A 10,991-nucleotide genomic window follows, 5' to 3' on the forward strand; every position below is an offset into this window, starting at 1 on the left:
AATGATACATTATCATTAAAATAAATTAAAACAAATGTAGACATTACAAGTTGGGAGCTAAATTCACATATAATGCTAGTGTTATTTTAATGCATATGGGGGGAATAAGTGCTTGCATATATTAAATAATAGAAGAGGAGAAACCACTCTATAATTTTTTTAATATATTAAATAAGAGAACAAGGGAAAACACATTGTAAGGTTAAGTCCTTGAGTTAAAACGTGGCAATGTTAAATTTCTAAATTTGAGGAGAGGTAATTTACAAAGGGTCGCATTTTAAATACAAGAGACATAAATTAAAATGTGTGTATGTCTGCGTATGCATGTGCAGGTATCTGTGTCTATGTGTGTGTGTGTGTGCGCGTGCACGCGCGCGTGTGTGTGTGTGTGCGCGCGCGCGCGCACGTGCTTAATTTAAGAAGTCAAGTCCAAATTTTCACTTACTTTTTTTTTAAATCATTCTTTATAGAAGCTAAAATAGTTAATAAGTGAATTTTTTAAAATGGAGTTGGGGTACAAGGACCCCATTCCCTTCTTCCATTATGGGGGCCCATAGAGAGCAAGTGGTTGCCCTACCATGACGCTAGCTTGACTCGTGCTAGGTGAAAGAAAGTTCCTCCCCAACCACTTAAAAATAATTTATAATTAGTTTTATAAAGTTATTTAAAATTTATTTCTTGTTTAAAATTATAAAGGAAATTAAATTAATTTAGTTATTATTATTTGGTGTAAATTTTAATTAAGATTTTTTTAATCAATAAAATAATTATCATTTTTAAAATTGGTGTAATTTTTAATTATGATTTTAATTTAATTAATTCAAGCATAGACTTTAATTTAACAAAGTATATTCAAATGACATTAATTAAGTTTATTAAATGTGGATTAAATTAGAAAACTATTATTAATATCTTATGTTTTCTATTTATGTCTTACATTGAATTGGATTTCAATTTTTTATATTGAACTTTGTGTAATCATTTGATCTATTAGACAATTTTAGTTTCTTAGTAGGTTATGGTTATATAAAGCTACTTAAAGAATATATAATGTAGATTGTTATTCAATTAGAAAGTTTATCAATCAAAATCCATATTTGAGTGGTAATCATACAAATTAAAGATTATAATTTGATAATATGTTAAATTAGGCAGTTTAGTTGTGGGTGATTCTTTTAGGTGGAAATTTATTAAAATATAGGAATGTCAAGTTACAAAGAGCATTAGGTCATATTGATCTATATGATTTTATAGTTTTATATGTTATAAAGTGTTAAATTTGTTATTAGATATCTATTGAAATATAGTTTTAATTCTTCAACTATCAAATTGAGATTATAACATTAATACCATGCCAGTTGTGTTAGTTGTCGGTATATGAAATGTAGTATATTACCATGATGCTTAAGAATTTGGCATATTCTATAATAGGTTCATCATTTACTAATTGTCCTTATGTTGATTTTTGTTTTACTATCAATGAACTTAGTTGTATCTTTTGAGTCTAGGAGTTTGACACCTTTACACTTATTTGTATGCTCTTGTACTTGGGATCTTTGGGAAAATTCTACTTTTGTGGTATGTTGTCTTTTGTCTTAAAGGGTTAGGGTTTCTCTAGGTAGTAAGGGTCCTAGAAAAATAACTAAAGAAACTCTAAGGGAAGCATTGTTTGAGAGAAGTCCTAAACCTAGATGGTCTATTGTGTTGAGTAAGGTTCCTTGGTGCCTAAGTTGAGTAGCTCACCGCAGAATCTGGGTTGAGGAGGTCAGAAGGATTACCTTTGGATGATTTTGAAAGAAAATTTATAATTCACAATTGGTCGAGAAAGGGTATGGGATTAAAATATTTATTTAGTAAAGATAAAAGATTGATTAATATCTCCCATAGGTCCTATTAGAGTTTTGAGGTCATTATAGCTACTAGGGTACGCTACATGAGAGCGCTAAGGTGCATGGTTATAAATGAGAATCCCAACACATAGGACTATGTGATGACACTCACCAAGTCCACATCTTAGGGAACTCTTCTCTTGTGCTTTTTCTTTTTGTTTCTTGGTGCTTCATGTTTCTGGTTTGGGTGGGTTGCCCTTAACCTTAGACTCCCCTAGCTTCTCTATGTTAACAAAGGTTTTGTCTCCTAACATAAGGGAGTGAACCTTTCTAGATCTATGTGGTTGGTTGGGGTGTCTTTTTAAGGTGTTTCTCATGTTTGAATTTTTCATGGAGCATATGAATTTATTTGAAGATATTTTTCTCTAATTTGCATATTCTATCATGAGAAAGAAAATGTAAAAGTATTGTAAAGTGTTAATCATGTTCATGTATGCCTATAAGGCCTTGTATTGCAAAAGACATGTTGTAATCATTCATGTAAAGAAGATGGGTATCTTCAGGCAAAAAATGGGAAAAGAAATCAAGATGTAATGTTGGTATTGAATACAAAATTTTAGTTATGTTTTAGGAAAATGATGATGAAAAAGAATATGGATTTAATGTGTTAATGTTATTTTATATTGTAAAAGAAAGAGAAAAAAAATTATAGTACACTTAATCTCTCTCTCTTTCTCTAATTCCTCTTATTGTTTTAAATGAATTTTATTCTTTGGTCATGTTTATGAAATGTATTTGATAGAGATTTAGGTATTAGTCATGTAAGGGAACTTGCTAGGACTTGAATAGTTAAGTGAGTCCAAAAGAAAGAAAGAAAAATTGCACTTTATCTCTCAATCTGTTCTTGTCCTTTTGGGTTACTTAATGGGGGGATGGCATTTGGTATCAGAGGACTAGGTTGCTACTCTAGGACCTCTAGGGCCTCTTGTGTTTAAAACTATAGCTTGTCAACAATAGAGGAAAATATACTAGTAAACCAAACATCTTATGTCAACCTTGTGAAACTTTCTCAGGATGCCTCCAGTTACCCACAGAGGAGCTACGGGTGGAGCCTAGAACACTCCTCCAAGATCTCAACAAGAAAATTCCCAAAGAGACTGAGGATGCTCAAAAAAAAAGGTTCAGGAAAAGAGAAGATAAAAAAAGTCAAGGTTCAAAAGAGATTCAATTAAGGGAAATGATGCGAAAAATTCTCCAAAGATTAGATCATATAGAGAATAGGGTCACCCTCATGATCATCGAGAAAGGGATAGAAGTCATAGAAGAAGGAACTTAGAGGAAGAAGAAGAAAACCCCAACATAGAACACGGGGGATTTTCTTAGAGTAAATATGTCACTCTTCTATGGAGACTGAGGAGGATCGAGTGGGGATCAACAGCAAAGACATGGTTGCTTGATCTCGAAAGTTGTTTCATTGTGTATCTCTTCCATAGCAACACTAAGGCCAAATGTGTGACAATGCACCTATGGAAGGGAGCATCTTCCTAGTGGCAAGTAGAAGGAAGTATACTAGTTAATATGAACGTCTCATAGGAATTACTCCTAGAGAACTATAAATATAGATATCTATCGGAACAATGCAGTCAAAGTAGGGTAGAAGAGTTTCACTTGCTAAAATAAAAATCCATGCCAGATGTGGAAAATACATGAAAATTTTGAGTTAAATCATTTTTCACGCTACAAAGAAGATAGTCCAATGATTGTTTAACGCTTTATCAGAGGTCTGAGTAATTACATAGTGTTAGTTGTTTTTTAGACTACTAGGTACCTTAAACCCAATACTAGAATACATAAGGCATAAACAAACTTAAGGATTAGCTAGATCCTATATTCAATGTGATCAGTCTCAGCTCTAGACCAAATTCAATAGAGTCCAAAATGCTCCCTACTCTTTAGGCTCTACAAAGCCAAGGTGGGTGAACCTTAGCCATATGAAGGTGTTTGATGATTTGGATTTTATCTTCAAACACTTACTTATTAATACATTTTCCCTCAAATCTATCCCTTATAGCAGATCTTGGTCACAATTTCTTCTTAGATTTGTAATAAACTTCTTGATCACAATGGCTACTTATAATCAAGAGGAAAGCTTTTACAAATAAGGGATGGCCAACAACTTTAGTTCTTCATTACACAAAATGGAAATTTGATTTTGACTGATAATTATAGTATGCAATTGTATAAACCATCAACTTGCAACTGAAGTTAATTGATCAGTTCCTTATCCATTGTTATATAGAGTCAACACCAATAGTCTTAGACCTATTTAATTGACTTGCAATTAAATTTGTCAAAAGTGAACTCTGAATCTCATTCTTATCATATCCCCCTTATATACCCAAAACCCTACCACTTATTGAAAGCAATTACTTAATTCTTTGAACTAAAAGCAATCAATAAGAGATATACAATCTAGCTGAATTGTATGAAACTAAAAGAACATTGTTCATTTCAATTTCAAGATCACAAATATGCAAGGAAGGACACAAAATTCAGATACACAGATACGCAAAGTTTTATTTTGTATTAATTTCCTTTGAAAACACATACAACGCTGGATATAGACTCACAGTATAACTCAAAATTTGGCAATTTGATCATTCATATTCATTATCCTTTCAAATTCACAAGCTTGAACACATTCATACAATCACAAAAGATTGGACGGATTGTAAAAATAACATAAACTGAAAAATATACAAACTTCTGACCTTTACTCCACATCTTGGAAATCCTTATAAAGGATTGCAACAAGCTACAGATGGGAGGAGGGCACATGGCATCACCTTAATGGAAGAGAAAAAGGAAGAACATAAACAAAAAGATATTCAAAAAACATTCTCCTATGCTTGATCCAAAATCAGGAAGGTAGTTGAGAAGTCAGCAAGTGGCACTTTATTGCAACAACTTTAACTTTAATCCACTTTGTCTTCTTTTGCCCTCTGGTTACTCAAAAGTCTCAAAATTTGATAGGCATATTTATGAGAGATTTATCCTTCTGATGATTTGCTCAGTGCATCTGATCTTATCCTTAATCTCTTATTGCCTTTAATCTCAATTATTTCTCAATTGCTTACTGTTGGTAGAGCCTTTATTTCTCCCACTGCTTCCCAAACATAAATCTCTTGCTTGGTGGGCCACTCTGTGGTTTCAACCTCTTCTAGGTCTTCATGGCTTTTGTCCACCTAACATTTGTTATGGCTTTAGAATCCACTGTGAATTTATTCAAATCTTCTTTTTTTTTGAACAAGGAGTCAATTAAATTATGGAAAGGGGCATCACCACTGTCTCAAAAATTGCCACTATGGCCTCTTGAGTTAATATTGCACTGAATGCATTAGACCAATCATGCCATTCTTTTAAAATATTGCTATCATCCAAAATTGGTGGTATGTAGGGCTCAATTCCCTGAGATAAAATTTCTAGCTTTCCTTGTATCATTTGTAATTTCCCAATGAAGAAACCAATTAATTCCTTAACTATCTCCAAGCTCTCCTTCACTATGATTATCTTATCAAGCAAGTCAGGCTTCTTAGCCATCAACATAATAAGCCTCTCTAAGAACTAAGTATATGGCCCCCACAGATTGAATGTAGGTGATAGCCATGAAAGTGCTTCATTGCAAAATTGCTCAGCATCTTGTAAAGAAACATACAATGTATGGGCCTATTGTGATATACTCTTTAGAGTTTCAACCCTATGGCCAATCATACACCTAAGGACACATGTCCTTACCTCATCTCCTTGCTGAGTTGGTGGAGCACCAATGCTCATTCTCCTGGGCTTTGTTGCATCCCCTACTTTCAGCTCATTTGTTTGTGTTGTTATCTTTGTTGTGACCTTGGATGGATGCTCTTGACTGTCTTGTTCTTTGCTCTGTTTTGCAGTAGCCACTTGCTCTGCATTTGCTAGTTGCTCTCTGAGAGATGCAACCTCAACCTCTAACACTTGGACCTTAGCCTCAAGTTCTTCGATCTTTCCTTTGTAGACATGGCTCTTTTTGAGCTCATCCTCATAGAGCTTCCTTACATCAAAATAATCATGTAAAAACTTGGCAAGTCTTGTTTCTATCTCCTCTATCTTGGCCTCATTCATGAACGAAAAATGTTTCATGGCCTTTGAGATCTTTGCACTTGGAGTACCTTGCAAAGTCCACACAACCATGTTACCATGTTCTATGCTCTACACATCCATCAGCTTTGGTCTGTTTGATGAAGGAGCCATGCTCCATACTACTAGAGACTTGGTGTCAATATTGAATCTTGATCCACTCTGCAGTCCATCAGCACCATATGCCTCATATGAGATGGCATTTTCCTATCTTATGATCTGATCAAGCATAAATGCTTGCTCCAAATCTCATCCGGACACCAACAACATCCCACTCCTCTACACAAGGTCTCTTGCCTCCTCCAAAGTCATGACTTCACTCTCAAGATCATAGGCTTGCAATTTCTCAACGAGTTCTAGCTTTTGTTGATCTAATTCTCCTCATTTCATCTTCAACACCAACTCACTATGTTTTACCTTGTACAAAAAACTTTTGAACTCTGTTGATTTGATGATTCATCATCTTCTACAAAATGTTGAGCTTGGATGATCCTATCACCCAACCTTGTTGCAGCTAGTTCTAGGTCAATGAGTGTGTTCTTAGCTGCAATAACCATGTCTTGTATATAACTTTGTCTCAAGTCAGCAAAGTACTGACTCTTACCAAGTAGGATTTGCAATGTCCTCTCTATAACCTCTGCAAGGATATGGACAACCTTTTGTCTCTTGTTTCCCCTAGTGACCCATGATGACTCAATAGGCTCATCTTCCTCTATTTCTAGAGTCACATCAAGTTCAAGGCTGTCAGGACATACCCTCTCTTCTCCTAAGGGTCCCTTTGGCATTTGAGCCATAATTTTAGCATGGTCAGTGACCATCTTCCTAATCCTATGAGGATAGGGGATATGCAAATAAAATCCCTTGAAATTGGGATCTACTCTCTTCATCTCCCTCTCTACCCTCAACACATCATCAAGTTTGGCCAGCTTATCTACTGCCTCCCCCTCTACAACAATATTAGGGATAACATCCTCATGGGGTAGCTCCTTGGTATTGGGCAGCACATAGTTCCTTATTTCTTTGAGGGTGTTCTTCGTCCAATTATCAAGATCATACATCCTGTAAGGACCAGTTGATAGGTTAAAGTGGTGGAGGGAAAGAATGAATTTGATCTAAGGCCTCTTTTCCAATTGTAAAGTCCCCAACCTTGAAACATCTACACAAAAATGTGCCCCTATGAACCTTAGGCCCTAGATACTCCCTATTATCCATAAACAACTACCACATAAATTCAATAATGGCTAGTCTAGGAGGGATGAATTTTAGCAATATGTGGGGTGGTTGGGGACAAGCATATACTCTCATCAAAGAAAATATTGGAAACAAGAAAATATCTTCCCAATTATGGTCTAATCTTTTGCTCTCTAGGAGCAAGGCTGGTCTCAAAAGACTCTTCAGGATTTCAACTGCCCTAAAGTAACCTAGTTCTAGCATTTTCATTATGATAGCACTAAAATTATTGAAAAAAGATACAAAATCAAAAAAGTGATATGAACTATCCCATACTCGTGTCCACAACTGAACTGGTAGCTCTCCATTTGCATCGAAGGATTGATCAATGAAATTAGAGCTTATGTACCCCACATTCTTGTATAGGATCAAGAGCATCAGCAATGACATCAGCAGTGAGTAGTGATGGAATTTGAAATCTTTCATCTCTCCACTCCGAGCCAAGTGCAATGTTTTCTTTCATCGCCTCCACAAAATACTCAACATAATCATATTCCCATCCATGGTATGAGTCTTGCACATCTCTGGCTATGATAAACTTTGCTCCATACACCATATATGTTCCATCCTTGCCAACCACCTTGTGGACACCATACACTGTTTTTACAAAATAATTCTTAAATTTGTCCAAAGGCATCATTTTCTCCACTATCTTAGGGTAATCACCCACACTATTTAAGTCCATAGGAATATGTTGTAGCATAGACTTCCTTGTGTAAGCTTTTGTGCTTGTCTAAAACTTCCTCTGTAGATCCTCCAAGTCTATAGGCTGGCCCATGGCACCATCCAATCCAAGAGCTTCAATGAATGAAGCACGGTCCAGTGTACAAAGAATGGTTTCATCTCTCTTATGGAATGATTTGATGGTCGAATTGTAGAGCATACAAATCCAAAAAAGCACGATCATCTATAGCATTAGCATTTGACCATCATATGAAAAGCTTAATCCATTCCTCAACAAACCTATTAGGTTTTCTCTGTCTTGTTTTTCCTCCCTTAGAAGTGGAAGTCTCTACAATTTCCATGTCCGCCACTTGAATCTCTTCTAATTATCAAACATTCTGACTGTATGCTGGAAAACACAAGGCAAAACTATACTTAGGCACTGAAAGTAATAAATTGTATGCACTAGAAACTCTGCAACTGCTTGGATTTTCTTCTCTTTGTGAACGGTAAACTGTAACTAGTCAACAGAATGTCTTTATAATTCAATGTACACATCAACGTTCCTTTGCATTGATTTTCTGCATGCTCAAGCCTTAAACTTAGTTTCTTCTGTCACCTCAGGGGAGTGTCACCATTATTATCTAGCATTACACTTTCTATACATTACCCAGATCTCACTAATCGAGAGGTGCCTGTTGTTTCCAGCTCAGACAAGTGAAAAATATATTTTCAAGTCAAATCTAGGGCTTACAATCTTATGATCAACTTAGAAGTCAAACCCTTTGTAACATCTTAAGCAGGGAAGAAATGCTCTACGACCTTACAATCGTTTGAAATCAAACTCTTACCGCACTATCGTAAACCTTAAGAAAAGCTTTTACAATTTCTCAATACACTAGTTACCATGACATTGAAGCTTACCTTTAAATCCCTTACGAATCTTACAAAAGGCAGCTTACACTCACTAGCGTAGCATCTTATTTCACTTTCCTTTGCCTTACGATCTTACGATCATAGTTTAGTGGACCATATCATAACTTTGGCAATCATCCTTCTTACCCTTACAATGTTACGAGAAACTGTTACCTTTCTTCATCGTAGGATCGTTGGCATTAACTTTCGTCTTTACGATCTCTCGATACATTGTCTATCATAGCATCGTAACTCTTTATCACTACCCTTGACATCTTACGAAAGGCGACTTGTTGTAAGATTGGAGAACGACATCTGCGAGATTGCCATAAAACTTATGCAAAGACATCTTTGGCCCCACCGACCCTACGTGGCATCCACTTTTTATGTGTTGTAGTTTTGACCAATCAGGATAGAACACATCATTTCTTTGACACCAAACTGTCACCTTGCTTTGTCATTTGTTACCTTACAATCTTACGATTATCATCCCATAGCATCATGAGCTTCAAATTCTTCTTCCCCGATATTATGACTAAGGCCTAAGCGTAACATAAGAAGACCTCACAAAGACTGTTACGATGCCTCAATCACTCCTTTATCGTAGGATCAGCACTCTTTAGCTTCTTCCTTGTATTTTCACACTTCTATGATCCTATAATAAGGCACTTATCGCATGGTCGTGGTCCTCCTTTTCTACCTCTATGATCCCACGATCCCTTGTTTGTCGTAATATCGTACACCATGGTCTAAAACCTTTTTCATGTAAAGGATCATAAGATTGAGAATCTCATCCTTTACATTTGTGATACTATGACCACAGCGTATCTTAAGATCGAGAGATTTGGATTTTTACCCTATGATCACTCGACAACCTCTTTGATCGTAAGATCATAAGAGATGATTCATACTACAAATAATCTCACTTAGAAGTAAAACCTAGGGTAAGGGCTAGATTGTGAATTTTAATGGAATTTTTCGTAAGATTAGAATACAATTCGAGGGCACCGTTTCATCACAATAGGGCGAGAGTTTAAAACTAGGTTAGGGCAAAATAAAATGTTAGGGCCATCCTCTGAAAATGAAAGCAAATAATACATGAACCCTAACAACACAACTTTCTTTCAAAAAACATTTTCACCATGAAATTTGAGAATTTGGCTTAGTAAAAATAAGGGCTATCACATAGCATGTGGAGTTCTATTACTCGAATCCAAAACCCTTATGGGTGTTGTCAACAAGGCATTCTTGATAGAAAGAAATGCTAGGATGGGACTAGTAAGTTTTTTAGGGAATCAAGGCAATAACTTTCTATTCCAAGAATAGTCAAAAAGAAGCTTTTTTGCACTTTTCTCTTAAGTTTGTCTTGTCCTTTTGAGTGCCCTAGTGAGGCCAATACATACAACCCCACTTACAATCTTCAACTTGATAAAGAACTATGTGAAACCCACCATAGAAAGCTATAGTAGGGAATGGGAGCTCCTACTCATCCCACCCACCCCAAGCTTGGTTCAAAGAAAAGTTAGGATGATACTATCTCCAAAAGGAAGTCAAGTGCCCTCCTAGAAGTTGACAGAAGGATGCATACGGTAATTTGGTCAGTAGGATAGGAAGTCAAAAGGCATCATAGTAAAAGACAATCAGTAATTGCAATTTCATCTTTTGATCTTTGCTTGACAACTCTCTATAGTCCATATAAATTGATGCTCTACCGATTTAGCTACTCCCATCCTTCACCTCTAGTCAACACCAGTAGTTTCCCTCATTGTTCCAGTTGAAAGAATTCAATCAAATTACAAAGTTTAATTAGATTGTGATTACTTATATTCTTAGAATTCATCATGGTATTAACTTATTACTAAGTTAGATTGGACATGTTTACTTACGTTGTCTCAGTTCTCCTTCTTAATTATGTTTATATTCCTTTACGACATTATTTCACATGGTATTATAAATATTTCAAATATATTTATTCCTTTCAAATAAAGTCTTATTTCATGTACATGCCTCGTTAATTTTTAGAAAAGTAATGGAATATATTGGTTACATTCCCCAACCATAATTTTCCTTCTATTTTTCAATCATCCTATCCGGGTCCTAACATGATAACCATTATTTCCGCAAGTGACGAAGCTTCATTTATGATGTCTTCTTCAATATTACTAAAGAAATTGTTAACGGAAC

Source organism: Cupressus sempervirens, chromosome 1 (genome assembly GCF_028749045.1).
Source record: "Cupressus sempervirens isolate cs-2001-9-10 chromosome 1, ASM2874904v1, whole genome shotgun sequence".
Classification (NCBI taxonomy): Eukaryota; Viridiplantae; Streptophyta; class Pinopsida; order Cupressales; family Cupressaceae; genus Cupressus; species Cupressus sempervirens.